General features: G+C 52.1%; 1 protein-coding gene across 1 annotated transcript in view; it reads right to left on the bottom strand.

The window, feature by feature from the left end:
* SEMA4G (semaphorin 4G) overlaps positions 1-26,677 on the bottom strand; it is a gene marked incomplete at its 3' end in the record, with an annotated part of 79,428 nt that extends 52,751 nt beyond the window's left edge. Inside the window, 1 exon segment of the mRNA XM_034777176.1 lies at positions 26,570-26,677.
* Between the last annotated feature and the right edge of the window lie 818 nt (positions 26,678-27,495).

The following is a 27,495-nucleotide window of genomic DNA, read 5'->3' as shown; positions in this document are numbered from 1 at the left end:
CACCATAACCAATAGCTCAGTGTCTGAAAACACACTCAGCAGCAGCATGTGGTTTTGGCTATTTTTTTTTTAAACCTGACATTTTTAAGCTGGCAGCATAGGACTCCTGGCTAAAGCAAAACTTATTCCTCGTCAGCCTGTTTTTTCCCGGGGCAAGCTCCTTGCTTAGTTTCTGATCCTAATTACATTTTTCTGCTTCTAATTTAAAAGCTTCCTTGAAAAAAAAATGGGGAGACTTACAATACACGGGAGCTGAAATCCTATCTGTCTTCTGATCCTGCACTTACACAGTGGGGTCTCTTGCTGTCTTCGCAGAGGGCTCTTAACCCTGTGTCAGACTGCTGGGAGTTGAGAAGGAACAGGAGTGTTCCCAAGAACCCAGTTGTGGCATGCAGCTGTGACGGAGTACTTTAACTGCAGTGCAGACATGCCCTGACAGTAGAGACCCGTGGCTGGCCCATGCCAACTGACCAGGGCTCGAGGGACGCCGGCTGAGGGGCTGTTTAATTGTGGTGTAGACATTGCATCTGGGGCTGCTGCCTGAGGTCTGGGACTGTCCCACCTCACGAGGTCTTAGAGCCTGGGCTGTTGGCTGCTGTGGTCCCCGCCTTTTTACTGCTGTCCTCTCAGTGCTCACTTGAGGTGTTTCCCAATCACAGCATGAAAGAGCCCCCTGGGTAGCAGGCAGGAACTGTGCCTTGACTGCTCCTGGGGGCCTGATTCTGATCTTGCTTACGCAGGCGTCTGTTCACTTCGGTGGAGTTGTTCTCGATTCTTACACTGATGTAACCCTCGCTTAATTGTTCTGCTGGAAAACGAAGCGTCTGTTAACTTTTAAATCTTGTTCCCTGATCCCTATCATCCAAGCGGTTACTAGTGATATTAACGAGTGATAGCGGCTCAGGTTTCCCGTATTGTGTGATACAGGGCTGTGCACTCAGCCCCCACGCATGAGATGTGTCCGACTGTGTTCTCCTGCCACCATTGTTCATACCGCCCTCTCCTTTCCGGCCTGGCTATATTTTGGGGGGGATCACAGGGATAGAAAAAACACACGGCTAGAGGTGGCCATTGATCTGTTCCAGCCATGACAATGTCTCTGTTCCTAGGGGGGAAAACAGTAAAATCAGTCCCCATGGGCCAGGCAAAACATGAAGCTGAGTGGTGTGAACTCAGTTATAAGGGAGAATCAGGAAGATTAGCTGCAGCTTGACACAGTTCGCATTCATCTCAGTTCACTTCCTTTAAAAATTAACAGTCGTAGTTCTGCACTTTGGCCATTGCTGTGTCCGATTTTCATAAACAGATTTTACCCCGGGAGACCACAGTTTCGTAACACTGAGCTCATCTAAATACTTCTCGTAAAGTGATGAGCTTTGCACACGAAGGGAATGCAGAGGGTGGCTCAGCCATAACACAGCCCTAAGTCCACATGGCTGCATGCTATTCCGCCAGCCAAGACGCTCCTGCGTCACTCCACATCAGAATAAGTTGTGTTGGGGCTTTAAGTTTTTACTCTCCGTTCAAATCAGTGGGCATCAAACCGGAACGTCAGTGCCCAGCGCACAGCCTTTTACATTTAAAGAGCAGTATTCTATTCAAGAAGCCACAGTCCCACCTGCCAACTGTCCAAAGCTTTATTACACTTAAAAGAATCTATTTGAGTTCCTTCTGTCCTCACAATCACCGGACTGCATGTGGGAAAAGCCTATGATCCCGTCGAGTGGGCCTGCATGCAGAAGGCTGTTCTTGCACTGGTGTAGGAACATCTTAAATGAAACTACTACCTAGCTCTCTGAAAGCTAGACTCCAGCTTGGGGAAGAAACAGCCCGTTTCCACCGCGTTGTAGTTATCACTTAGGCTGCCCCACCTCCCCCCACTCCCAGTTTTTGCCCTTGTGCTCGCTGTTGGCTATTAAATTGTGTGGCTTGAAAGAGTTCCAAGGCATTTACACAGATCAAAAACTTTCCCAAACAAGCCTTTGTGCAAGCAATATACTCAGCGCTCCCAAGAGTTTTCGACTGAGCATGTCAAACAAAGCACTTGTGTCAAAAGCTGAGATCTCTTCCTGCCATGGAGGACAACAGAAATCCCCCATGCCACCGGTTTTGGGGTATACATTTATTTCCTTAAATCCAGTAGGCTGAAATTCACTGTGAACATTCCCACAATCCTGCTCTCTCATTCATAAACACTCAGATACTTAGGAATACATATTCTGCCTTCTACGGAAAATATTCTGCCTGGCTAACCTGCAAGCCCTGGTTAAGAAAAACACATTCAAATCATAATCAATAGATTTCTCTCCCCACATTATAGGCCACCATATCAGCAGTTACAGGTATCAAGCCAGAGACACAATATATTGCAAATGTTGCAGCTTTTTTAGAGTCCAAATTTAAATCAAATCCTATTCCTTTGTTCTTAGACGTCAGAAATCAAACTAAAACTTGCTCCGTGATTATAAACAAAAGGGGAGGGGCCCTCAATTTTTCTCATGTATTTTGTTACACTTCGCCCAGCAAACCTGCATTCAGTTTTGGGACTGGTTCACACCACACCACAACTTTAGCTGGAACAACCAGCTGGATGGGAATGTTTTTAACCGACCGTAGCTTTCTGTGTTACTCTAGGAGTATAAGCGCTGTAGGACAGGGAAGGCCATTTGCCATGTTTGTACCTTGGTTTGAACAGAGACCAATCCGGTTGAGGATTCAAGGCACTCTCACAAGAGTACTGCCTCGGGACAGGCAAGGATAGCCCAGAAACCGCTAGACCCAGCTTTCTTATTCAGAACACTAAGAGCTATGGAATGGAATAAGCTTTTAAAAGAACCCATATTTGTCACCTGTTCTATTAGAAGCCCATCTGGGCTCCTTACATCCCTCAGTTCCCCCCTCCCACCCCACACAGGTTCCCTGTTGTCACCCTCCCATCCCCGTCTATTTTAGGGACTCCCTGCAGCCCTCCTGCTCTGCCCCATGCCAGGGGATCTGTGTGCCCCCTTCCCACCACTATTCTTATTCTCATAGATGCCAAGGCCAGAAGAGACCAGTGTGAGCATCTACTCTGACTCCCGGTATGGCACAGGCCAGAGACCTGCCCCAGAATAATCCCTAGAGCAGAGCTTTTAGGAAAACATCCAGTCTTGATTTCAAAATCCAGTGATGGAGAACCCACCATGACCCTTGGTAAACTGTTAGTCACTCTCACCGTTAACAACGTACCTTTTATTTCCAGTCTGAATTTGTTTAGCTTCAACTTCCAGCCAATGGATTGTGCTACACCTTTCTCTGCTGGACTGAAGAACCCATTATTAAATATTAGTTCCCCATGTAGATACTTACAGACTAATCAAGTCAACCCTTAACCTTCTCTTTGTTAAGCTAAATAGATTGAGCTCTTTGAAGCTCTCACTGTAAGGCAGGTTTTTCAATCCTTTAATCATTCTCATGACTCTTCTCTGACCCCTCTCCAATTGCTCAACATCCTTCTTGAACTATGGGCACCAGAAGCGGACACAGTCTTCCAGGAGCAGTAGCACCAGTGTCAAATATAAAGGTAAAATAACCTTTTTACTCCTATTCAGGATCCCCGTTTACGCATCCGAGGGTCACGTTAGTTCTTTTGGCCACAGCGTCGCACTGGGAGCCCGTGTTCAGCTGATTCTCCACCACGACCCCCAAATCTTTTTCAGAGTCACTGCTTCCCAGGTTAGTGTCCCCCATACTGTAAGTATGGCCGACATTCTTTGTTCCTAGATGTATACATTTAGTCATATTAAAATACACAGTTTGCTTGCGCCCAGTTTATCAAGCGATCCAGATCGCTCTGAATCAATGACCTGTCCTCTTCATTATTTACCACTCCCCCAGTTTGTGAGTCATTTGCAAACTTTATTAGTGATGTCATGTTTTCTTCTAGGTCATTGATAAAAATGTTAAATAGCGTAGGACCAAGAACCAATCCCTGTGAGACCCCACTGCTTGCGGACAATTCCCCATTTACAATTACATTTTGAGATCTATCAATCAGCCAGTTTTAAATCCATTTAATGTGTATTATGGTAATTTGACAGCATTCTAGGTTTTTTATCACGTCATGAACTACCTGGGGTCATGCAGTTTATCCTTTCTAAAAACTTTCTCCCAGTCTTCTGGAACTTCCTCGGTACTCTAAGACTTATTGAAAATCAACATTAATGGTCCAACAAGCTCTTTAAAAACTCTTGGATGCCAGTTATCAGGACCTATTGCTTTAAAAATGTCTGACTTTAGTAGCTTCTGTTTAACATCCTCCACCGATACTACTGGAATGGAAAGAGTGTTATCATCGCCATAGGATGAGACCATATCATCTGTTTTTCCCCCAAATACAGAACAGAAACATTTATTGGACACTTCTGCCTTTTCTGCATTATTATTGTTAATTCTACCATTTCCCTCTAGTAATGGACAAATACCATTGTCAGGATTCTTATTGTTCCTGATATATTCAAAAAAACTCCTTATTGTCCTTAACTGTGCTGGCCATAGAGTTCTCCTTGTGTGCCTTTGCTTCCCTTATCAATTTTCTACAATTCCTAACTTCTGATTTATATTCCTTACTATCAAATTCCCCTTTCTTCCATTTGTTAGATATTATTCTTCTTTCGTTCTCTTCAACCAAGTGTCAACACTATTAGGTTCTATTGGGAGAATCGGCAAGGCTAAAAGGAGAGGTTGTTATGTGGGAATGTGCTAATGGTTGCCATCAACCAATAATTACAGAGGTGGCAGAAGCCAATAGCTCTGATAGCTAAATGCCAGGGGCTCCTCCGGATGTCCCCCATTTTCCACTTTCAGTTCCCCTCCCCAAAAATGTCATTAGAGTTCTGGCCATTGATGCCCGGAACATTCCCTTAAATTTTGGAATTAATTGGCTGTGGCATTCAAAAGTTATTGCATTACAAAGCAGAGAAATGCTATCAAGCCAAGTGTACAACCTTGCAAGGCCAGCCAGCTACGCAGCTTCATTCATAAGTATATCCGCAACTCTTACAATCAGAGTGAATGCTCCCCATTGGAAACCGTCTCCCACACCACTGTTATTAGCATATGTGACATTGACTCAGATCAAACACAATCCGCCCATGCACAGCGTCCGCCCACAATGGGAACTCTTTGTATTGTTCTTTCCGACAGTCACTGCAAAAATACATACCTGAAGACAGCTGCCCTATAAGGGGCTGTGAATTACATTCCGAAGGCTAACCAGCTTATTTTTCCATTAACTCTAAAGCAGGCAAGACTTGCCCCAAGCGGCTTTTCCATTCCCCAGAACTCCATCACTGTGGGCTAAAATGCTAATGGTCACAGATCACTTTAAAATGGCAGGTCTATAACGCAGTGATCAGCGGGCGGTAGAACATTCCTCTACGTTAGCAAGCCAGTCTAATGGTAGAGTCCGTGAGTTACTTCCCTCCCCTGGAGTTGCTGTTTAGGTTAGATGCACACTTGAGGACCTACATCATATCGCTGGGACCAGCATTAATATTCTAGTAGCACCCAGATGCCTCAGAGATTGGGCTAGGCGCTGTGTAGAGACAGAGTGGGAGATGGTCCTTGCTTACAGTCCAAACAGCCAGAGGGAATACGATCCCATTCAAAGATGGGAAATGGAGGTGTAGGATTAAGTGACATGTGGAAGTGAATCCCAATCTCCTAAGTCCCACTCCAGCGCCTTAATCACCAGGCTACCCTTGGACCTGCGGTGATTCCCAGTAGATCTACCTTCCCCACACCCCTTGTTACTTGGAACCATGGGTAATTCTATGCGTGGGATTGCTTAACTAGAGACGACCCTACTGCCAGAACCTGAGACATGGAGGGTCAGGCCGAGCGGTTGGAGCAGCGGCAGTCCGGCTCAGCGGTCAGTGTGGTGGCAGCCAGGCCGGGAACCAGAGGCTGGAGCCGGAGCCAGGAGTCAAGAGCAGAGTCGGAACAAGGCACGGGTAGGGCTGGAGCAGGCAAAGGCATGCAGAGTCTGTCACCACTATCAGGCAGGGGACAGGTCCAACCCAGGAAGTGACACTGGGCAGACTGAGCTGCTACCTCTCCTGCAAGGCTTATATACCTCTCCTGAGAGTCACCAGACCCGCTCCTGGCTTGCAGATTGGCTCCAGAGCCTAGCACATCACCACATGTGGCTCTAGTTCAGGGATGACCAATCACCTCGCATCTACCTGTGATGTCACTGGGACCCATCTTGCGTAGCTCACTTCATTTTTCCAGTAAAAGTGGTTTTTTACTTGGAGGGCAGCCAAACTGGAACTCCAACACCCAAACCTGCCCACGTTCAGAGGCCAGAAGCACTGAATCAATTAATCATAGAATCACAGAATCTCAGGGTTGGAAGGGACCTCAGGAGGTCATCTAGTCCCACTCCCTGCTCAAAGCAGGACCAACCACAACCAATCCCCACTGATATCAACTCAGCCAATGTGCACCCGAGAATTAGCGTAAGGGCTTCTCAAACCCAGCTTGGAGGCTTATTTGAAACCAGAGCCAGCTCCCCTTTTTTTAGCATTAATTAAAAAAAAAAAAAAAAAAAAGAGGATAGTCCAGAGGAAAACGTCAGGTCCCATCTTCTATTCTCTGTGTTACATATCGGCTCAATCCATTCTTCAGGGACTTTCTATGAGCAACATCTTCTAAGTTAAGAAAAACAGGCTAAACTTTTTTTTTAAAGTACATAAGATGTGGAAGGACAGCGAGGTGCCACTCTGCACCTTCAGCTCCTCCTTAACAAACCCACCAAATGCTAGACTCACAGCTGGAGTGCGAGCTGCAAGGTAATGAGCCGCCCCAGCATTTCAGGGAATTATACTTACATTGTAGAACTGTGTGAAGATTTGCAGAGTCGGGCCTCTGATGTTCCCTCGTGTCCCTGATCTCTGACTCTGAAAGATCAGCGCCAGGGTGAAGTCTCAGAAGATCCGCTCTGCCAAGCTCTCTGCACTAATCAAATGCAATTATACTCCCTTGAAACGCTGCCGGGCCTTCTCCCTGTGTCAACAGATGAATGCTCTTTATCCTCCACTACATGCGAGCAAATAAATTGGAATTATGCGCACATCTCTTCTGTATTAAGAGTCGTGAAAGCGCTAACAAAATACAAACCAGAATAGCAGGAGACTACAAGATAGTACATTCAAAGACGGCCACATACAAGTGCTCAAAAACACTTGCACGCTAATATGGCTAAAACTAAAAGTGCGCCAACCAAGTCCCGTCTTCTTTCATTGCATCACTCACGTAAGTTTGGTCACACTTTATACTCAGGGTATCATACGCAGAGCTGGTAGTGCCACCTCTAGTTAAAGCTGCCCAACACTTTGCACTATGAGACCCAATTTTCAGTTGCTTGTAACTTTCCTAAACTTAAATCCTTCGGGCTGATATGCTCCGTGCCCCTGAGACGGGAGGGGTCTTGATGACCCCAGAGGTTGCTTCCAGGCTGTGTCCTACATCCGCACCTCAGGCGGAATTATTGTTTGAAAGTTGCAGCTAAATACATTTTGCCCATGCAAAAAAAAAAAAATTCTTCCCCGTGTTTTCTTGAGAAGCTCTGGAGCCTCTGCTTTGGAGCAAGGACTTGAAACTTGGCGGGGGGGGGGGGGGGGGGTGGGGGCCCCCCGGGCGCCAGGGACATGTCTTTTGCCATCCCTGTGAAAATTCACCCAAATCTGGCCAAATTATAAGCCCGGGGGGGGAGGGAGCCACAGGTGGACTCTCAGTTCACACACACTAGGACAGACTTGTTAAAGTTTGGCAGCTAAATTCTCCCAAGATGCCATCTGCACTGAGCCCGCTCTAGCCCCTCACAGCTCTGACATGCAATTGGACTGCACCTACACCATCCCCACAGAGCAACTGAGATGCTCCGTCCCAGGGCCGCAGGGGCTGAGCGGGACTTTCCCTGCAATCGCTCCTCTCGCTACTGGTGGCCACTGTGGCATCGGGCACCAGAACTGAGACCAGGGAGACTGTCTACTCTCATGCTTCCCCTTCTGGCATCCAGGCAACAAGGAGGAGACAGAGGAAGCACCTGATTCAAACGCAGAGGACGAAGAAGTGGGAGGAAGGAGCTAGAAGTCGGGGAGGAGGAGCCAGGATGGGTGGGAGTGGGAAGGAGGAGAGAGAGCTGGGGGACACAGACAGGGTTTGGGGTGGAAGCGGAACCACTAGAGCACATTCCCCCTCCAAAACCTATAATTGTACCCAGAGTCCTGAATCTCTCCATTCCCCTGCTGTCAGCAAACATCTGCAAAGCCCACCGGAAAGTGTGTGTCTCATTCCCCTCTAGTGGTGACTCTGCGGCTACGTCCTCACTACGGGGGGGATCGATTTAAGATATGCAAATTCAGCTACGCGAATAGCGGAGCTGAATTCGACGTATCGGAGCCGACTTACCCCGCTGTGAGGACGGCGGCAAATCGACCTCCGCGGCTCCCCCGTCGACGGCGCTTACTCCTACCTCCGCTGGTGGAGTATAAGCGTCGATTCAGGGATCGATTGTCGCGTCCAAATGAGACACGATAATTCGATCCCCGAGAGATCGATTTCTACCCGCCGATTCAGGCGGGTAGTGTAGACGTAGCCGCGTAGAGGATGACAGATTACTACTGCTGTTATTATTCCATTAGCTCAAGTGGCAGACGTCTGTGCTGTGGATCAAAAGGTCCACAGCCTGCTCTTGACCAAGTTGGGGATCAATATGGTTCCAGATGAATTTGGGGCTTTTAAAAATAAAACTTAGGAAATCACAAAGAAACCTGAATTAACACATTTACACTGTCTTAACGTTCCAGGATTCCAACGTTAAAAACCGCCAGGTCTGAGGTTGATCCAGCCCCCTTGGGCACATGCGTTACGACACAGTCTTTAATTACACGATCCCAGACTATTACCCCCCGACAGGACCCTGCCTCGTTCAGTAACTGAAGAGTTATTCACTATTTTTTCTCCATCTTCCTCCAGTGTGTGGCCCGAGGCCTGTTTAAAGCACAGCTCTTCTAAACCCTGCATTGAGTACAAGATTATTAACTTCCTCCTGGGGCATTTCTATGCTGCTCTCTCACCATGGCATCCGAGTGCTTTACAAACAGGCATTCATTTGCATCCCACACCCGAGAGTAGGTGGGATTATTACCCTCTGTGAAAGACGGGGAACTGAAGCACAGAGATTAAGGCCAAGCACCCACTAAGTTTGGGTGCCCACTCTGGGACATCAAGGCCACGGTTTTCCAGAGTCCTTCGCGTCGTCATAGCACATGAGTTCAAAGGACAGCTCCTTCTACCTCCGCTGCGGCTGTGCGCACTCAGCACTTCTGTAAATCCAGCCCCATGTGTTTCGTGCTGAGCACCCAGAAAACGAGGAACACACAGTTAGTGGCCACTGGGAAAAGCTGAGTTTCTGTGACTTGCCCGGCACCCCATAAGAACTCGGTGGCAGAGGCAGGAAAAGAATCCAATTCACCAGGGCAACATTCAGCTGCCTTACCCAAGAGACCATCTTCATTCATTACACACCTTCCAACTTCTGCAACAAACCGTCGGGATCCTAACATGGGCGGTCAGGACCAGGGGTCAGAGCAGGGGCAAACTTGGGCCTAGGAGTAGCAGAGGAGTTCGTAGTCAGGCTCCAGGCCAGGGTAGATACCAAGGGTCAGACTCCGAGTTAGGTTTCAGGGTCCAGGTCAGGAGGCAAAGTCCAAATCAAGCTGAGGTCAAAGCCAGGCGTTCGGGAGCAGGAATAATCATGGCACTAACAGGAGATCCACACCGGTGGTGGGACACTTCATGGAACACCCCGTGGGTTTCCATAGGGCAGGGAGTCAATCAGAAGCCACGAGGCTGCTGTCTGTCAAATCCTTGAGGCGGAACGTCCCAGGGTCTGTGTCCACAGCGGACCACGGAAAGTCCAGCTGGCTAGCAGCTCTTCAGACCCAGGTTCTAGACCCGCGGGGCCTTATGCAAAAGAGGCACAGGTCCTGCACAGGTAGCCTCCTTCGCTCCCCAACCCTGATTCGTCCCTAGAGCAGATCTGTACTAAGGGGGTAGAGGGAATAGTATTCAACCATCTTTAATGCCATAATGCATATGCCCAAGAGGGGGCTGAATTAGGGTTGCATGGGGGCCATCTTAAACCTGCCACATCCTGACCTTGCAGTCTGAACGTTCTTCTGAATAGTTTATATAAAATTAACCCATTTATAGGCCTTCTATTAATCGCCTGCTCCAGGTGACTTATAAACCTCTGGAAGAGAAACTAACGCCTGTAACATGCTTCTAGTGTCATCTGTATTATCTTAGTGCCTAGAAGCCCCCGTCATGGACCATATAATTAACCCTTTACAACTGCAGCCTTCCTGTACAGTGTGTGGCCCACAATTCATTCATCTCAAGGTGACCACGTAGCAGGTACCCAAAGGCTGGTTTTGGGGAGAGAGCAGCAGGAAGGAAGGAAAGAGGGGGAGGGGGACTATGGTGGCTTCAGGATAAGACGGTTACTCACCGTTGTAACTGTTGTTCTTCGAGATGTGTTGCTCATATCCATTCCATTAGGTGTGTGCGCGCCGCGTGCACGATCGTCGGAAGATTTTACCCTAGCAACACCGGCGGGTCGGCTGTGGAGCCCCCTAGAGTGGCGCCTTCATGGCGCTGAATATATACCCCAGCCGACCCGGCGCCCCCTCAGTTCCTTCTTGCCGGCTACTCCGACAGTGGGGACGGGGGGCGGGTTTGGAATGTATATGAGCAACACATCTCGAAGAACAACAGTTACAACGGTGAGTAACCGTCTTTTCTTCTTCGAGTGCTTGCTCATATCCATTCCATTAGGTGACTCCCAAGCCCAACTTAGGTGGTGGGGTCGGAGTGAGACATTGCTGTGTGCAAAACCGCTGACCCGAATGCAGCATCGTCCCTGGACTGCTGCACTAGTGCATAGTGAGCTGTAAACGTATGGACTGATGACCAAACCGCCGCTCTACAAATGTCCTGTATCGGAACATGTGCCAGGAAAGCAGTCGAGGAGGCTTGGGCCCTCGTGGAGTGAGCGGTGAGGTGCGGTGCTGAGACACCTGCCCGGTCATAGCAAGTCCGGATGCAAGACGTAATCCAGGAGGATAGGCGTTGTGAGGAGACCGGTGAGCCTTTCATTCGGTCGGCCACTGCAACGAAGAGTTGCGTCGTCTTTCTAAAGTGCTTTGTGCGGTCAATATAGAAGGCCAGGGCCCTTCGTACATCCAGGGAATGCAAACGTTGATCCTGGCGAGTGGCATGTGGTTTGGGATAAAAGACCGGGAGAAATATGTCCTGGTTGATATGAAATGGAGAAACCACCTTAGGGAGAAAGGCAGGATGTGGGCGAAGCTGCACTTTATCCTTATGGAAAACTGTATAAGGGGGCTCGGATGTAAGCGCCCTGAGTTCAGAAACTCGCCTTGCTGAGGTGATGGCTACGAGGAAGGCTGTCTTCCAGGATAGGTACAAAAGTGAGCAGGTGGCTAGTGGTTCGAATGGAGGACCTGTGAGTTTGGAGAGAACCAGATTGAGATCCCACGTCGGGACGGGATGACGCTGTTGCGGGTACGTCCGGTCTAAGCCCTTGAGGAATCTAACAACCATCGGGTTAGAGAATACCGAGGACGCGAGTTCCCCTGGGTGAAAGGCCGATATAGCGGCCAGGTGAACTCTAATTGAAGATATCGCCAACCCTTGTTGTTTTAGGGAGAGGAGATATTCCAATATGAGAGGAATGGGTGCCTGCAACGGGGACGTGGCTCGTTGTTCGCACCAACAGGAGAACCGTTTCCACTTGGCCAGGTACGTGGTCCGTGTTGAGGGTTTCCTACTGCTCAGCAGGATCTGTTGGACAGAGTGTGAGCATTGCCGCTCTGCCTGGGTGAACCATGGAGCAGCCACGCCGTGAGGTGGAGTGATTGCAGGTCGGGGTGACGCAGCCGACCGTGGTCCTGAGATATGAGATCCGGACATAATGGAAGCGGGATCGGTGTCTGAACCGAGAGTTCCAACAGTGTGGTGTACCAATGTTGTCTCGGCCACGCTGGAGCGACCAGAATTATCTGTGCCTGGTCTCTGCGCAATTTGAGCAGTACCTTGTGGACCAGAGGAAACGGAGGGAAGGCATAAAACAGGTGGTCTTTCCAGGGAAGGAGAAACGCATCCGAGAGGGAGCCCGGAGCTCGACCTTGTAGGGAGCAGAACATGTGGCACTTCCTGTTGTCTCGGGATGCAAACAGGTCTATCTGGGGAAACCCCCACTTCTGGAAGACGGAATGTATGATGTCCGGACGGATAGACCACTCGTGCGTTTGGAAGGACCTGCTGAGTCGGTCCGCTAGAGTGTTCTGGACTCCAGGGAGGAACGATGCCGTGAGATGGATCGAGTGGGCGATGCAGAAGTCCCACAGGCGAATGGCCTCTTGGCATAGAATTGACGAATGTGCTCCTCCTTGCTTGTTGATGTAAAACATGGCCGTGGTGTTGTCGATGAGAACTAACACACAGCGGCCACGTAGGAGATTGAGGAATGCCTGGCACGCCAGGCGTACCGCCATCAGTTCCCGAACATTGATGTGCAGGGCTAACTGGGATGCAGTCCACAGGCCCTGGGTATGGTGTTCGTTGAGATGGGCGCCCCAACCCAGAGATGACGCGTCTGTGACCAGGTGCAGAGAGGGTTGTGGGGCGTGAAATGGCATCCCCTCGCAGACCACATTGTGATCTAGCCACCAGGTGAGGGAGGCCAGGATCGAGTTCGGGACCGTGACCACCAAGTTCAGGCTGTCCCGATGTGGACGGTATATTGATGACACCCAGGTTTGAAGCGGGCGAAGCCGAAGTCTGGCATGCCTGGTTACGTACGTGCAGGAAGCCATGTGACCCAGCAGGGTAAGGCACGACCTCACCGTGGTAGTTGGGAAGGCCTTGAGCCCTTGAATGAGGTTCGTGATGGTGCCAAAGCGGTTGTCTGGCAGGATGGCTTGTGCACGTCTGGAGTCTAGAACTGCGCCGATGAATTCTATTCTCTGGGTAGGTTCTAGAGTGGATTTGTCCTTGTTGAGTAGGATGCCCAACTCGTTGAATGTGTGCACTATTCTGTGGACGTGAGCTTGAACTTGCTCCTTGGTGCGACCGCGCACCAGCCAGTCGTCTAGGTACGGGAACACCTGTACCCCTTGCCGACGAAGGTACGCTGCCACGACAGCCATACATTTCGTGAACACTCTTGGGGCCGAGGATAGGCCGAAGGGAAGGACAGCAAATTGGTAGTGCACCGTGTTTACCACGAATCGCAGGAAGCGTCTGTGAGGCGGGTAAATTGCAACGTGAAAGTATGCGTCTTTCATGTCGAGGGCGGCGAACCAGTCTCCAGGATCGAGGGAAGGGATAATGGCCCCCAAAGAGACCATGCGGAACTTCAACTTTACTACGAATTTGTTGAGTCCGCGCAAGTCCAAGATGGGCCGTAGACCTCCTTTGGACTTGGGGATCAGGAAGTAACGGGAATAAAATCCCCTGCCCCTTAACTCTATCGGAACCTCCTCTATGGCCCCCATGGCCAGGAGCGTAGAAACTTCCTGTATAAGAAGTTGCTCGTGAGAAGGGTCCCTGAAGAGGGACGGGGAAGGGGGGGAGGAGGGGGGGATTGAAGAAAACTGGATAGCGTATCCCCTCTCCACCGTGCGGAGGACCCAACGGTCCGAAGTTATAAGGGACCAAGCACGGTGGAAGTGGGAGAGGCGATCCCGAAAGGAGGGAGCTGGATCCTGGGGGATGACTGGGGCGCCGTCCTCGACCGCACCTTCAAAAGTTCTGTCTAGGACCTGAAGGTGGTCTTGGTGGCCCTTGGTTCTGACCGGGTTGAGGGCCAGCCCATCTTCTCCTACCACCTCGCCCTCGCCTTCTGGCAGGGTCCTGTCTCTGGCGAGGTGGAGGGGGGTAAAAACGTTGAGGCTGGGGCCTAAATGGTCTGCGCTGGGGACCCGCAACATGCATCCCCAAGGAGCGCATGATTGTCCTGGAGTCTTTGAGGCTCTGCAATCGAGAGTCCGTCTTCTCCGAGAACAGCCCCTGTCCTTCAAAGGGCAAATCCTGTAGGGTCTGCTGTAATTCAGGGGGCAAACCCGAGACTTGGAGCCAGGAGGTCCTGCGCATAGCGATACCTGTGGCCAGGGTCCTTGCGGCCGAGTCCGCTATATCCAGGGAGGCCTGTAAGGAGGTCCGAGCCACCTTCTTACCCTCCTCGACCATGGCTCCAAACTCTTCCCTGGACTCTTGGGGAATCAACTCCTTAAACTTCCCCATAGAGTTCCAGGAGTTGAAATTGTAGCGGCTCAGTAGCGCCTGTTGATTCGCCGCTCTAAGTTGTAGCCCTCCGGCTGAGTAAACCTTACGGCCGAACAGATCAAGCCGCTTAGCCTCTTTTGATTTTGGCGCTGCAGCCTGCTGGCCGTGGCGCTCTCGTGCATTCACTGATTCCACCACTAGTGAACACGGTTGGGGGTGTGTGTACAAGTACCCATAGTCCTTAGATGGGACAAAGTATTTCCTTTCCACCCCTCTCGCTGTGGGTGGAATGGAGGCAGGAGTCTGCCATATCGTATTCGCGTTCGTTTGGATCGTGCGGATCAAGGGTAACGCCACCCTCGATGGGGCATCCGATCCAAGGATATTCACGATCGGGTCGTGCACCTCCACTATCTCCTCCGTCTGCAGGTCCATGTTACGGGCCATCCTGCGGAGGAGATCCTGGTGAGCCCGAAGATCTATCGGAGGGGGACCCGTGCATGAAGTGCCCGCCACTGCCTCATCCGGAGAGGAGGAGGAGGACGCCTCCGGCGGTAGTGGATCCAAGGGGGGGGCCCGGTCCCCCTGGTCTTGGGTCGGAGCGTCACCTGTACTTGGGTCCACGGTGTCGGGTGGTGTGGACACAGAAGCCTCTACGCCTCCAGGCGGAGGCCGAGAGATGGTGGATTCTGGGGCCCTTCTGGCCGAGTGACCCGAGCGAGAGGTCGATGGTAGTGAAGCCCCTTGCTCCTGGTGGTACGCCCACGGGGTCCAAAACGACCAGTGAGATGGTCCATGAGGGTGGTCCTCTGCCCTCTCCTGCCAATGGCCCAAGTCTCGTTCCTCGGCCTGTCCCTGAGGGGGGTATGCCGATCTCGACAGGTCCTCCGATGAGCGAGATGCCGATCTTGACGGCCATGGCGGTGCCGCGCAAGATGAAACGATCCCCGTGGTCTGCGGTGCCGCACGGTGCCGGTCCGGAGATGATCTATCTCTGTGCGGTGCCGGCGATCGGTGCCGGGACCGCGACCGGTGCCGATGACCTCGTCGGTGCCGGGAGTCGGATCTGGACCTCGACGAGGACCTAGAGTATGCCCGGTGCCGGGATCGGCCCCTCGGCGTCGAGCGTCGAGCGTGGCGGTGCCGAGAACTACGTCTCGACGTTGACCGGTGCCGACGATCATATCGGTGCCGAGACGTAGAGCGGTGCCGCGAAGAAGATCTTGACCGCGAGTACGACCGGCGCCGAGGCGATATTCGGTGCCGGGACTGCGAGCGGCGTGGGGACCTGCTTCGGGACCTGGATCGGCGCCGAGGTTCCAGCCCTTGTGATGGAGGGCGCATCAAGGCAGGTTTCCCTCTTGACTGTACCGGGCGAGTCAGCGGTGCAGTCGGTGCCGGTGGTTGAGGCGGTGCCGGCTCCGTGAGAGCTATCAAGTCTCTCGCCGCCTCGAAGGTCTCCGGAGTCGACGGGAGACCTGTATCACCGCCGGCCTCGGTGGAGACGCTATTTGTACCGGACTCGACGGCCTCGGCGCCGGAGTCGACGGTGCTGGAGGCGCCTGTTTCCGTTGCTCCACCGGCGGACGCGGCTCTACCCCCGGCACTGGGGGAGCCGGCGCCTTCGGCACGGACGTCCCCGTCTTATGGGCTTTTTTATGCCCTGGGGATAATGACCGGCGCCGCGGCACTTGCTGTGTTTGCGGTGCCGACGAGGTCCGGTGCCGGGGAGGCTTGTCTGACGCCACTCGCGTGGTCGTCATAGCCGGTGCCGCCGGGGCACTGCGCACCGAAGTGCTAGGCGTCGGAGTCTGGCCCGTGGAAGGAGTGTCCGGGCTAAGTGCCGCCTCCATTAGGAGTTGCCTGAGCCGAAAGTCCCGCTCCTTTTTGGTTCTTGGTTTGAAGGCCTTACAGATCTTGCATTTGTCTGTTTGGTGGGACTCTCCCAGGCACTTCAAACAGGAGTCGTGCGGGTCGCTCGTTGGCATAGGCTTAGCGCAGGAGGCGCACTGCTTGAAGCCGGGAGCGTTGGGCATGAGCCCGGGCCCGCGGCCGGGGAAGAAAGGGGGAGACGACCCCCTTAACCCCTTAAACTATAATAACAACTATAACAAGTTGAAACTATTGAACTATAAACACTATAACTACAACTATAACTATAACTCTGAATGACTAAGTACGCTAGGGAGAGTGGAGATCAGCTATGCCGCGCTCCACAGTTCCAACGACCGTCAGGGGCGGTAAGAAGGAACTGAGGGGGCGCCAGGTCGGCTGGGGTATATATTCAGCGCCATGAAGGCGCCACTCTAGGGGGCTCCACAGCCGACCCGCCGGTGTTGCTAGGGTAAAATCTTCCGACGATCGTGCACGCGGCGCGCACACACCTAATGGAATGGATATGAGCAAGCACTCGAAGAAGAACCAGTGGCACATCCCAGCCTAAGAGAAGAGCTGGGGGAACTATATTAGGGAAGAGGGGTGGAGGAGGGAGAAGGAAGCCTGCTGCTTACTATGGAGCGCCCTAGGGCAGTGAGCGTACAATGATCTTGCTCGCCTCTGGGGGATGGGCACAGACGGAGCCAGCACTGTCAGGTGAGCTCACTGGGAATTCGTCAATGAAACGTTTTTTCACTGGAAAATGCTGAATTGTCAAAAACAAAGGGCCTGGTCTGGTGACTTCCCTGTTTGGGGAGTGGCGGGGGGGGGAGGGGGAGCTTCAAAATTCCCAGCGCATCCTGTTTGGGCATTTCTCCAAACGAAATGTTCTTTTCAGCTCCAAGCGGCTTTTCGTTTGGAAATGTACGATAATTTATAGAAAAAAAGACGTTAAAAAAAGGTTGAAATCAAAACGTTTTCATTGATCCAATGCAAAATATTCGGGGGGGGGGGGGGTGTTGCAGTTTGTGAAAAGATGCAAGATTTTGACTAATTCGAGCCAGGAAAAGGGTTCAAAATAGTGAAAAATTTCCCAGGACAAGAAAATGGTTTTCTGCCCAGTTCTAACGCCAGGAGCTCTACGACACCTAGGGAGTAACTCTACTAAATGAGCCCAGGACACCTCCCTTGTGCAGAGCCGGTGGGAGCTTTGCGGTGCTGGTTTTCTCTGGAAGCCATCGGAGCCTCGTGTTAAATTTGCAGCAGTCAGGCAGGGAAAGGTGAGCGCACTCACACCCTCCCACAACCGACCGTTGTTGGTCAGCGGGTGACTGGGAGGAGCAGGCGGCTCACGTATTAAACCACCAATAGGAGCCATCTGGGGTTGAGGGGGAAACGCTTTTCCTCCATTCTTAACTGGAAGAGGGCTTGGAACGTGCATTGCAAAAAAACCTCAGGAAGGGATGGCCAAATAGGAGAAGATAAAGAGACATACAGAACGTCTTCCAATAAATCAGAACCCCACTCCTTCCAAACAGCTCCCTTGCTCTCCACGTCCCTGCACAAAACCTGGAAGAAGTGACCTGAGAGAGAGGAACACATCAGCCCTTCAGTTAATCAGGGAGATGGTACAACAGGAACAGGCCCGAGCGGTCTACTGCATCAAAATCAGCACCCAAGCCGAGACCTAGCTGTTGCGGGGAGCTTGAAAGCTTTAAAACCAGGAGTTGCCCATGTAACACCCTCTTTGATTGTTAAGAATGGGGAACAAATTCAAAATCTAATCTGGGTTGTGTATTTGTGCAGTGTCCCTTTAACCTGCCCCCTCAGAACAGGCACGTCTGGAGTGCAAACAGCGTCTCATGTTCTGATCCTGCACACGTCAGGAGAGAAGAAGGGGGAGGGAGGTGAACTTACTGGGAAGCAGAAAAACAAAGTGATGGATGACAGCACAGGCACTCAGTACTTCCAAACAGATCTCGCAGCATTCCCATTTAAAAAAGCCAACAAGAACCAAGGGATGGATTAATATGTATTGCGTCCAAAAAAGGGAGAAGTAAAGCCGTACGATTTCTAGCTGAAGGATCACACTCAGAAATGGTAACAACAAAGGGACACTGTCGACCAATAAAACTCTTCCTTCCCTTTGTTACTCAGCACTGTCAACTCTTGTGGTTTTATTACCAATCTCACAATACATTTTTTGAATCCCCAGCTGCTGGAGTCACGTTATTCCATTAGAATCGCTGCTTTCATTTTTAAAGCATATTTTTTCTAGCCCTCACAGTTGCAGAGAAAAGCATGAACGTGTGAAACTTTAATGGTTCAAAATCCAAAAGCAAATAAAGTCCAGATTGCTCTTTGAAAATCTCCTGATTTTCAAGACAATCTCCTGATTTTGGGGCCCTGATTCATGCTTTTCAAACACGTGCACTTGGCAAAACTGATTACTGATAAAACCATGTTTTGCGTAACGGTCTCTCTCCACTCTTCGTCCTGCTCGCTTTTTGCATCTCACTCAGTTTGGACAGTAGAACTAGATGAAATTCCATTCCACTTTTAGACAGTTTTAATAAGCTCTTGGAGTGTAGAAACATTCTCCATCGGCTGTGTACTGGCAATGCCTTAATGTCTCAAGGCTTCTCCAGCATGAGGTGCTGACTAACGGTGAACTTCGGACGAGCATTCTTCATCCATTTAGAGACACTTGGTCTGCTGGGACTTTCTCCCCAGAGCACCAGTCTTTGGCTTATGGACAGTAACTACATTAGCCACTGGCCATCAGTCAGTAGTGGAGACAGCTTGGTTCTCAAGTGAATTTCCTGGGTTTTAGGTATGGGTCGCAGAAGTTAAACGGGGAGGGTTACTCTACATGAGGTTATCATAACTGATTACATCTGTGCCTCACACACTCGTTACAGTTTCACAATGTTTAAGTTCAGAAGGGATCACATTAGATCAGTTCCCTTGGTAGTTCACACCAGCTGATTTTCAGCCCTCCCAGGCAGTTGTTAGATTTCCCCTACACCTACACACACTCGGAAAGGGCACCCCGTTCACTGGGACACAGGCCCAAAGACCAGCATCTCCACTCCTCTATGGAAAACTGGTACTGTTCCGCACTGGTCATTAGTCAAACAGATACTATCAAAAGAGGGCTGAAATATCTGCTAGATTTAGGGCCAAAAGCCGATCTAACTCGTTACCTCCCTAATCTGGAGAGGGAATAAATGAGTGAATTGCTAGAATCAGGAAGAACATCTCATGCCAATGCATCAGGCTCAGAAAGTGAAACGTACAGAGTCATACTCAGAGGCCAATCTCCAGAGCGTCGCGTTATCTGCCCTCAGCAGCTCCAAGCGTATTCCTAATCCCATGGCTGAGAATTGTCCAGGGACATTAATGGGAGCTGGGGACAGCATATTGTGCACTCCAGGCTATAAACTGGCTTCTGCTGTATCCCTGTTTCCCCCCCACACACACTTCAGGATTTGACATGCCCAAACCCCCCTGGCTGGAGCTCCTCTCCGACTGCTACGGAGCGGAAGAAGAGCCGCATGGGTCCGCTGGTTCTGTTTGTTCAGCTGTCTTCAGTTTCCAGCAGCTCTCGCTCCATCACTCCAATAAGTTAATAACTAACAACCAACTTGCAACATCCCCCGGCCCAGACAACGGGGCCCACAGACTCCTTCCTGCCAGCAAACGTAGCCCCCCTCCAGAGCCAGTCACACCTCAGAGGACTACAGAGCAACAGCTGATGGGGCATGCTAGAAAGAGGAACATGTTCAGCTCAGGGCTTGAACGCAGATGCACAACAAGTGATGACAAGCCTGGGGACACCTGAGACACAATTGGTGCTCCCAGAACACAGGTACGGGACACAAATCCCCCCCCCACTCCCGACTTCTGCCCCCTCACTCCTCTGGTGGTAGGGATTTGATTTTGACTCCTTCAGGGCAAACCTCAAGGGGGCTCTGGGCTTGACAGAAGGGGGCACAAGGAGAGGCAGGAGGGCTGGGTGCTGTGGAAGAAGTCAGTATTGATACACCAGGAGTCTCTCCACCAGCCTGCATGGGGTAACTGGCCCCTGCCTCTCCCTGGGAGGCAGCAGCAGGTAGCTAACTCAGAACGGAGGCGGTGAGCATGTGGGATTTCCTGCCACGCAACCGGAAAGCAGCGCCATCCTGAAGGACTCAGGGATGTGGGTGGGGAGTGATCTCTCTTTCAGAACTTGTGGGGAGAGACAGGCAGGCTCCCGTTCATTCAGCAGGGGAAGCCAGAAGCCAAGTTTACCTGGCTCCTGTCTCTCAACTCCGGGGTAAAACACCCCTATACCTCGCCAGGACAATTCGCATCAGTTAGCCGCACAACGGAGGGTTTGCTGGAAGACATTTAGCTTTGCAAGACGCGCCCATTAAAGAACACGTGCAAGCAATTTCCACGAATCTTCTCTTTTATTTATTCATCAGAAACCCAAACAAAGCAGCCCGGTGCTAGTTCTGTGGTCTGAGGACCACCAGCGATCTGCGGAGCCTTCCTACCTTAGGGCCGCACAGTGACACGCCAGACGGCCGGGGGTGGGGGGAGGACCTTTTACCAGAAAGGACAAAAGGAGAGGCATGCTAGGGCATATGAGAACCTGAAAGTGAAACTGGCAAGTGGAGTGCTTGATTCGGATCTCACCCCCGGGGAAATTGTTCAGCTTCAAGAGCTTATGTGAGAGGCGATTCACAGCTCAGTTTTCATAATCCAAGGTTCTGGGTAACCCAGAGAAATGCAATTTTTATCATGAGAGTTTTCCTTCACAGGAGGGGTGTTCTCCCCATACTGCTCCCCAGTTTTCCCCTCAAATGCTTTGGCTGGTTATTTTCCTTATGTTGCAATGTACACACCAGGGATGTCTTCGCTGCACAGAGTTAGACACAGGTGCCGACCAGCCAAGTTGAGCCTGCAAGAAGTCACGTGGCAAAGCCAGCACATGTGACCATGTCCTCACTTGTGCTGCGCTGCGCTCCCCTGTGTGTATCGCTAGGACTTCTGGGGGCCCATCCCAGGGTGCTCTGAGCTGCGGTGAGATGAGCCGCTCTGATTCCTTCCCACCAAATCGTGGGAGAACTTGTCTGACCTCCTGGGCACACGGCGGGAACTGTGGGCAGGCCTGTGTGCTCGCTGCAAAGTGGGCAGATAACCAGCCCCACTGAAAGTGGGACCCGGGCTCTAACCCCACTCCCCCAGCTAGTCAGGGTTTAAATCGCCAAGCTCAGGTGAGAGTTTTGCATGGGCTGAGGGGCAACAACCATAAAGATCGAGTGAACTCTGCAGTGAAGACAGACCCATCGGTGTAGGTCCATTTCCCCAAGCAGCTCTATGTCTCTGCCCCATTACCTTAGAGATCAAGAACAGGGCATAAATATACAGTACCAACAATCCCCCCACACTGAGTCAGATTCCAGCCCCTCCAAACCCTGCTCAGAGGGGCATGCTCTCCCTTTAGAGCCAGCACCAGGGGGTTGGAGAGAACATTCACAAGGAAAGGAAACAACCAACCCCTCAAATGTTAAGTCCGTTTGGAAAGCTCATGCGTGGGGCTGGGAAATGAACATTGCCACAGCCGATCTACGCAGGAGCTAACTCCAGGCTGACAGTGCTAAGTCAAAGTTTCCCGGCAGCACGCATTTGTCTTCTCCTTCAAACAAAGCCGTACGGTTCAACATAACGTGCTGCATGTGACCTGCAGTTAAACCTTAACAGGCTTTGTGGTGCAAGGGCTTTATTTTCAGGTTAGAAGCAGAAGTGTAATTTTAGAGTTACCCTGAGAAGAAAAAGGGGCCCCAAATGGAGAGAGACTCTTTTCACGTTATTTACATTGACAAGTTCCCCTGTTGTTGTTAGCAATACCGCAGACTTCAAGAGTTTTCCACTATTTATAGATCCAATCTGCTTGTCCCTAGTGCTCTTTGTGACGGTTTGCATTTCACTGGGCTCGAACAATGAAAGACCATTTAAGTCAGTTTCGTGTGTGTTTTGTGCCAGTTTTACTTCTGGTTTCTTTGTGCCACAAGGTTTGGGTTTCAAAAACCCTGACTGGCAACCTGCTTACGTGGGCCCCCCATCACCACAGTACCAGAGCGCCTCACAAACAGGAGTGGATTTATCCTCGCAACAGCACTGTGAGGTAGGCTGTACTTGCCCCATTTTACAGATGGGAAACTGAGGCTCAGAAAGGCCAAGTGACTCGTTCAAGGTCCCACAAGAAGTGTGTGGCAGTGCCAGGAATTGAACCAAACTGTCTCAATCCAGTGCTTTAACCCCAAGGGGGGAGGGATAGCTCAGTGGTTTGAGCATTGGCCTGCTAAACCCAGGGTTGTGAGTTCAATCCTTGAGGGGGCCATTTAGGGATCTGGGGCAAAATCAGTACTTGGTCCTGCTAGTGAAGGCAGGGGGCTGGACTCGATGACCTTTCAAGGTCCCTTCCGGTTCTAAGAGATGGGATATCTCCATTAATTATTATTATTATAAGACTGAATCATCTCCCCTTTATTTATTCAAAGATACATTTTCTTTAAGAAATCCAATTAAAACAGTTGTTAGAAGCATTTTTATTGGCTTCAAGTTGAATAAAACCTGGTTTATGTTTTCCCCATAGCTTAACTTTAAGCTGATGTCCTCTTTAACTCAGCTTTCAAGATGAATATTAGAAGAAAATTACTTCTACCTTGGATAAAAGAATACTAGCGCTGCACAGCACTTTGTCCCATCCAAAGTTATTTGCACATACACAGCTTTGTATAGGACCTACATTAAAAGCACAGTCCTGCTTGCCCCCAGAAGGCACATCAGGTATTTTAATTCTGCTAAAGTCCTTTCTCTCTCTCTCGCTCGCTCTCTTTCTTTTTTAAGAGACAAACTAGAGCAAAGCCTACGTCTAATAGCTGATTTCTGTTCTGATTTCATCTTATTACAAGGCTGCCTGAATGCTCCGCTCGAAGGTTTTATTTTCATGTTAGCTGCAGGGTTGGGACTGGGAGGGCCACGGGGGGAAAGAGAGTTTATTCAGAAAATTCACATGCCGAGGATTTCGCCATGACCTGGTTACAGCAGCGTCCCAGCACTGGTAAAATGTGACGAGGGGTCGCAAAGCAGCAAGAGTAACAAAAATAGAAATTCTAATCACACGGATTTCCAAAGCAAGTAACAGGGCGAAGAGGCACCAGCAAGCATCACCCTACCTTCAAGCCAAACACCCCCCCCCTAATATTTTATACAGGGTTTTCAACACAAGAGGAAGGGCAGCAAAGCAGATTGGAAGCCAAACTCAGCCTTCTCCCCTGACTATTTTATCCACGGTGGCTGGATAGACACACACACTCTCTGATCGTTTAAGCAGATTCCAAGTCTTTTGGGGGACTCTCAGCAGACCTCTGCTATTTGAATTCTACGGCAGCTTTCACTCCATCAGCTCAAACAGCTTTACAAAGCATTAGTGATATAAACTGTTCTTCCCTGTACCTTAAGCTACAGCAGCTACACAACAAGTTGCATCAAACTGTCAATTTCAGCCTCCCTGGTAAACTCCAGAAACCCAGGGGAGAGCTTCTCCCTCCCCACCCCTCACACACCCCATCCCATTCAGCTTTGTAATTATCTTAACACCAGCTCCCGTGCTCAGATCCTTACCTGAGCTGCTAATACAGATGCTCCATGCATAGTTATGAAGTAAGGTAATGCACCTATAAGCAGCTATTCCCCTCCAGAGCACAGACTAGACATCAATTATTCCAAGTGCTCCTGGTTGTTTTTCCCTCCATTCAATCTGCCACAATCGCTGAATAAATCTCACCGCTACAAGAACCCATTACATTCCTAAAGGGAAGGGAGGAAACGATTCGAATGGACTTCAAAAAAAACCTCAGTGCTCATAAATCCCTCATTTCCAACGGGCTAGAAACACGTTTTCCAGACACGAGAAGCCCCTAAGTCACTAAACCGAAATTCAGGACCACAACAAACACTGGTTTTCTGCCCTCCCCAGAGCAACCAGGCCAAGATGAGCAGAGATCCACTGTGTTAAACATGGCTTCGTAACAAACCAGAGGGAAATGTGGCCACACCAGAACCCCACAGCCCTGATTCAGCAAAGCACTTCAGCCCACGCTCAAGTTTAAGTCCCACCGAAGTCACTAAGAGTTGGGCCTTTATTCAGGGCAACCCTTAAGCTCCTGGTTAAGGGAGGGTGAAGGGGGGACATAAAGGAGCCTGTCTGGGAGGGTAGCCACTTTCCAATGAGCACAGAAAAATGGCATCGTTGTTAATAATAATTTCCCTGCCTCTGGGGGAACCTGCGCTCCTCAGCCTTGTTGGACAGTTTCTTTGTCTTGCAAGACTATTTTTGTCAGCAGCAGAAGAGGCGTCTCCTCGTTACCCCACTTTCAAGCTCGCGTTCTGAAAGGCCACGCCAAGGTGCAGGGCTCAGTGGAGACGAGGAAGGGGCCAGCGAAGGAAGATTGTCCTGAACATGTAAAAGATCCCTGCATCACACACAGCCCAGCACTCAGAGAAGGGGGAGAAGGGAAAGTGCCCAGCTGGCAGAGAAAAACAACTGCATTCCAGCATCACAATCCCAATCAGCTGCATCCCCCTCCAGCCCCCAGCCCAAGTGTCACTGGCCTGCAATTTGTTATGAACCTGAAACCCCCAAGCCTCACAGTCAGCCCCCCTAAGGGGCTCCAGTCTTCAATCCAGGTGACTCCCCATACCCCTCCTCCCCCGTCCATGAGGGCACCCATGTGGGTGCGGAGGCGAAGAAGGCATCAATATTCCATTGGATTTCACCCACGCACTGAACGTTCCCTGAGCTACCGACACCAAAACCTGGCCATCCCCATACGTAACCCCTGCCTCCCAGCCCATCCCCATCCACCACACTCCCTGACCCATAGCTCCCAACATACACAAACGCCCCCGCCCCGAGGCACCCCTCACCCCACCATGCCCCCAGGACCAGACACCGGCGTCTCACACTTTACAGTATGTCTCCTACTCCCCCTGCACCTCTAAACCCACTCCCACATCATGCACCCCCAAGATCCTGGCCTCCAGCACATTACCCCTGTTCCCCTAAATCCAGCCCCACCCACAGCCCCCAACATGTCACTCTTCCAGACCTCTGCCCACCAAATTCCCCCCAGACACGATCTTATACCTCTCACCCACAGGATATTACCTCTGCCCTGTACGCCCCTGGATCTTCCGGCTATACCAGCCCCCATCCTGTCTCCCAGTTCGCCATGGATGTCACTCCTGCCCCATACCCTCCATCCTCCCCCTATATCCCTACCCCCTGGATCCTGCCCCCCAGACCCCCATGGATGTTACCTCGGTCCCATAACCCCACAGATCTGCCCTGAATACCCTCACGCTCCAATCCTGCCCCACAGACTCCCATAGCTCCCCAGATCCTTCCCCTATTCCCCTGGCCACTGATCCTGCCCCCCCCCAACCCCCATGGCCCCATAGTCCCCCAGATTCTCCCTATATCCCGCCCCCCCAGCCCCCATGGTCCTGTAGCCTCTCAGATCCTCACACACACCCCCACTCTCCAATCCTGCTCCCCAGATCCTCCCCCTATAGTCCCACCCCCGATCCTGCCCCCCAACCCCCATGGCACCATGGCCCTCCAGATCCTCCCCCTATACCCCATCCCCTAATCCTGCCCCCCAGATCTCCACAGCTCCCCAGATCCTTCCCCTGGCCACTGAGCCTGCCCCCCAGGCCCGAAGCCCCGCAGATCTTCCCTATATCCCGCCCCCCACTCCTGCCTCCCAGATCCTTGCCCATACCCCCAGCCCCCAATCCTGCCCCCCAGCCCCCATAGCTCTCCAGATCATCCCCCTACACAGCACCCCCTAATAATGCCCCCCAGCCCCCACAGCTCCCCAAATCCTGGGCCATACCCCACCCCCAATCCTGCCCCCCAACCCCATGGCACCGTAGCTCTCCAGATCGTCCCCCTGCACCCCACCCACTAATCCTGCCCCCCAGATCTCCATAGCTCCCCAGATCCTTCCCCTGGCCACTGAGCCTGCCCCCAAGTCCCCATGGCCCGAAGCCCCGCAGATCTTCCCTATACCCTGCCCCCCACTCCTGCCTGCCAGATCCTTGCCCATACCCCCAGCCCCCTAATCCTGCTCCCCAGACCCCATAGCTCCCCGGATCCCGGGCCATACCCCACCCCCCGAACTGTCCCCCAACCCCCATACCCCACCCCCACAACCCTGCCCCCCAACCCGCCCGAGTCCCCGGTGCTGCCCCCCGGCCCCGGCTCTGCCGCACTTGCCTGTGGCGCTGCCCGCGGTGCCGGCTCGGGGCTGGCGGGGGTCGCTGCGCACCGGGGCCGGGCGGCGGGCGGCGGGCGGCGGGGCCGGCGCAGGTTCCTTCTGCCGGAGCCGAGTGAGCCGCAGCCGCTGCCGAGCGCCGCGGAGCCGGGCACCAGCGGGGCACCGCGCCGCCACCTAGCGGCCGCTGCCGGGCACGGGCTGCGGGCGGGGATCCGGGGGTCCCCGGTCATGGGGGGCTGGCTGTGGGGCTCGGGGGGGGCTGATGGGCTCCTGGGAATGGGGGTGGAGGGCCCATGGGGGGCTGGCTGCGGGGCTCCTGGGAATGGGGGGGTGGAGGGTCCATGGGGGGCTGGCTGTGGGGTTCAGGGGACTAAGGGGCTCCTGGGAATAAGGGGGGGTGGAGGGCCCATGGGGGCTGGCTGTGGGGTTGGGGGGGCTGATGGGCTCCTGGCAGTGGAGGAGTGGGGGACATATAGGGAGCTTGGGAGCCCAAGCATTCCTGGCTATTGAGGTTGGGGGTCCTTGGGCCCTGGGGCCCCTGGCTGTGGGGGCTGGGGGACACCCACATGTGGATCTGGCCCTGGGGACCTGAGGAGGGGGCCCCCTGATGCTGGGAGGCTGAGATTCTTCTGGGGGACTCCCTGATGGGGCTGGAGTGGGCAAGGAGGGGAGTCAGAGCTCCCACTGAAGGGGGGCTGGGATTCCCACAGACGCTGGAGTAGCTGGGGTCCCCGTGGGGACTGGCCGGGGGGATGAGGATGGGGGTTGTCCCCCTGACTGGAGGCTGATGATGGGCCAGGACCATGAGGCCATGGGCATGCAATGCATCCATGCCAAGGTCCCCCCTCCCCTCCAGACTGGGCACATGGGTTTATTGCAGTGGCAGGAATTCCCCCCTCACCCTTTCAGCCAAAATGAAGAGCGT

This window comes from Trachemys scripta, chromosome 7 (assembly GCF_013100865.1).
Source record: "Trachemys scripta elegans isolate TJP31775 chromosome 7, CAS_Tse_1.0, whole genome shotgun sequence".
In the NCBI taxonomy this organism is placed as follows: domain Eukaryota; kingdom Metazoa; phylum Chordata; order Testudines; family Emydidae; genus Trachemys; species Trachemys scripta.
Note: the sequence above shows the minus strand (reverse complement) of the source record. Positions and strands in the feature narration are given on the sequence as shown.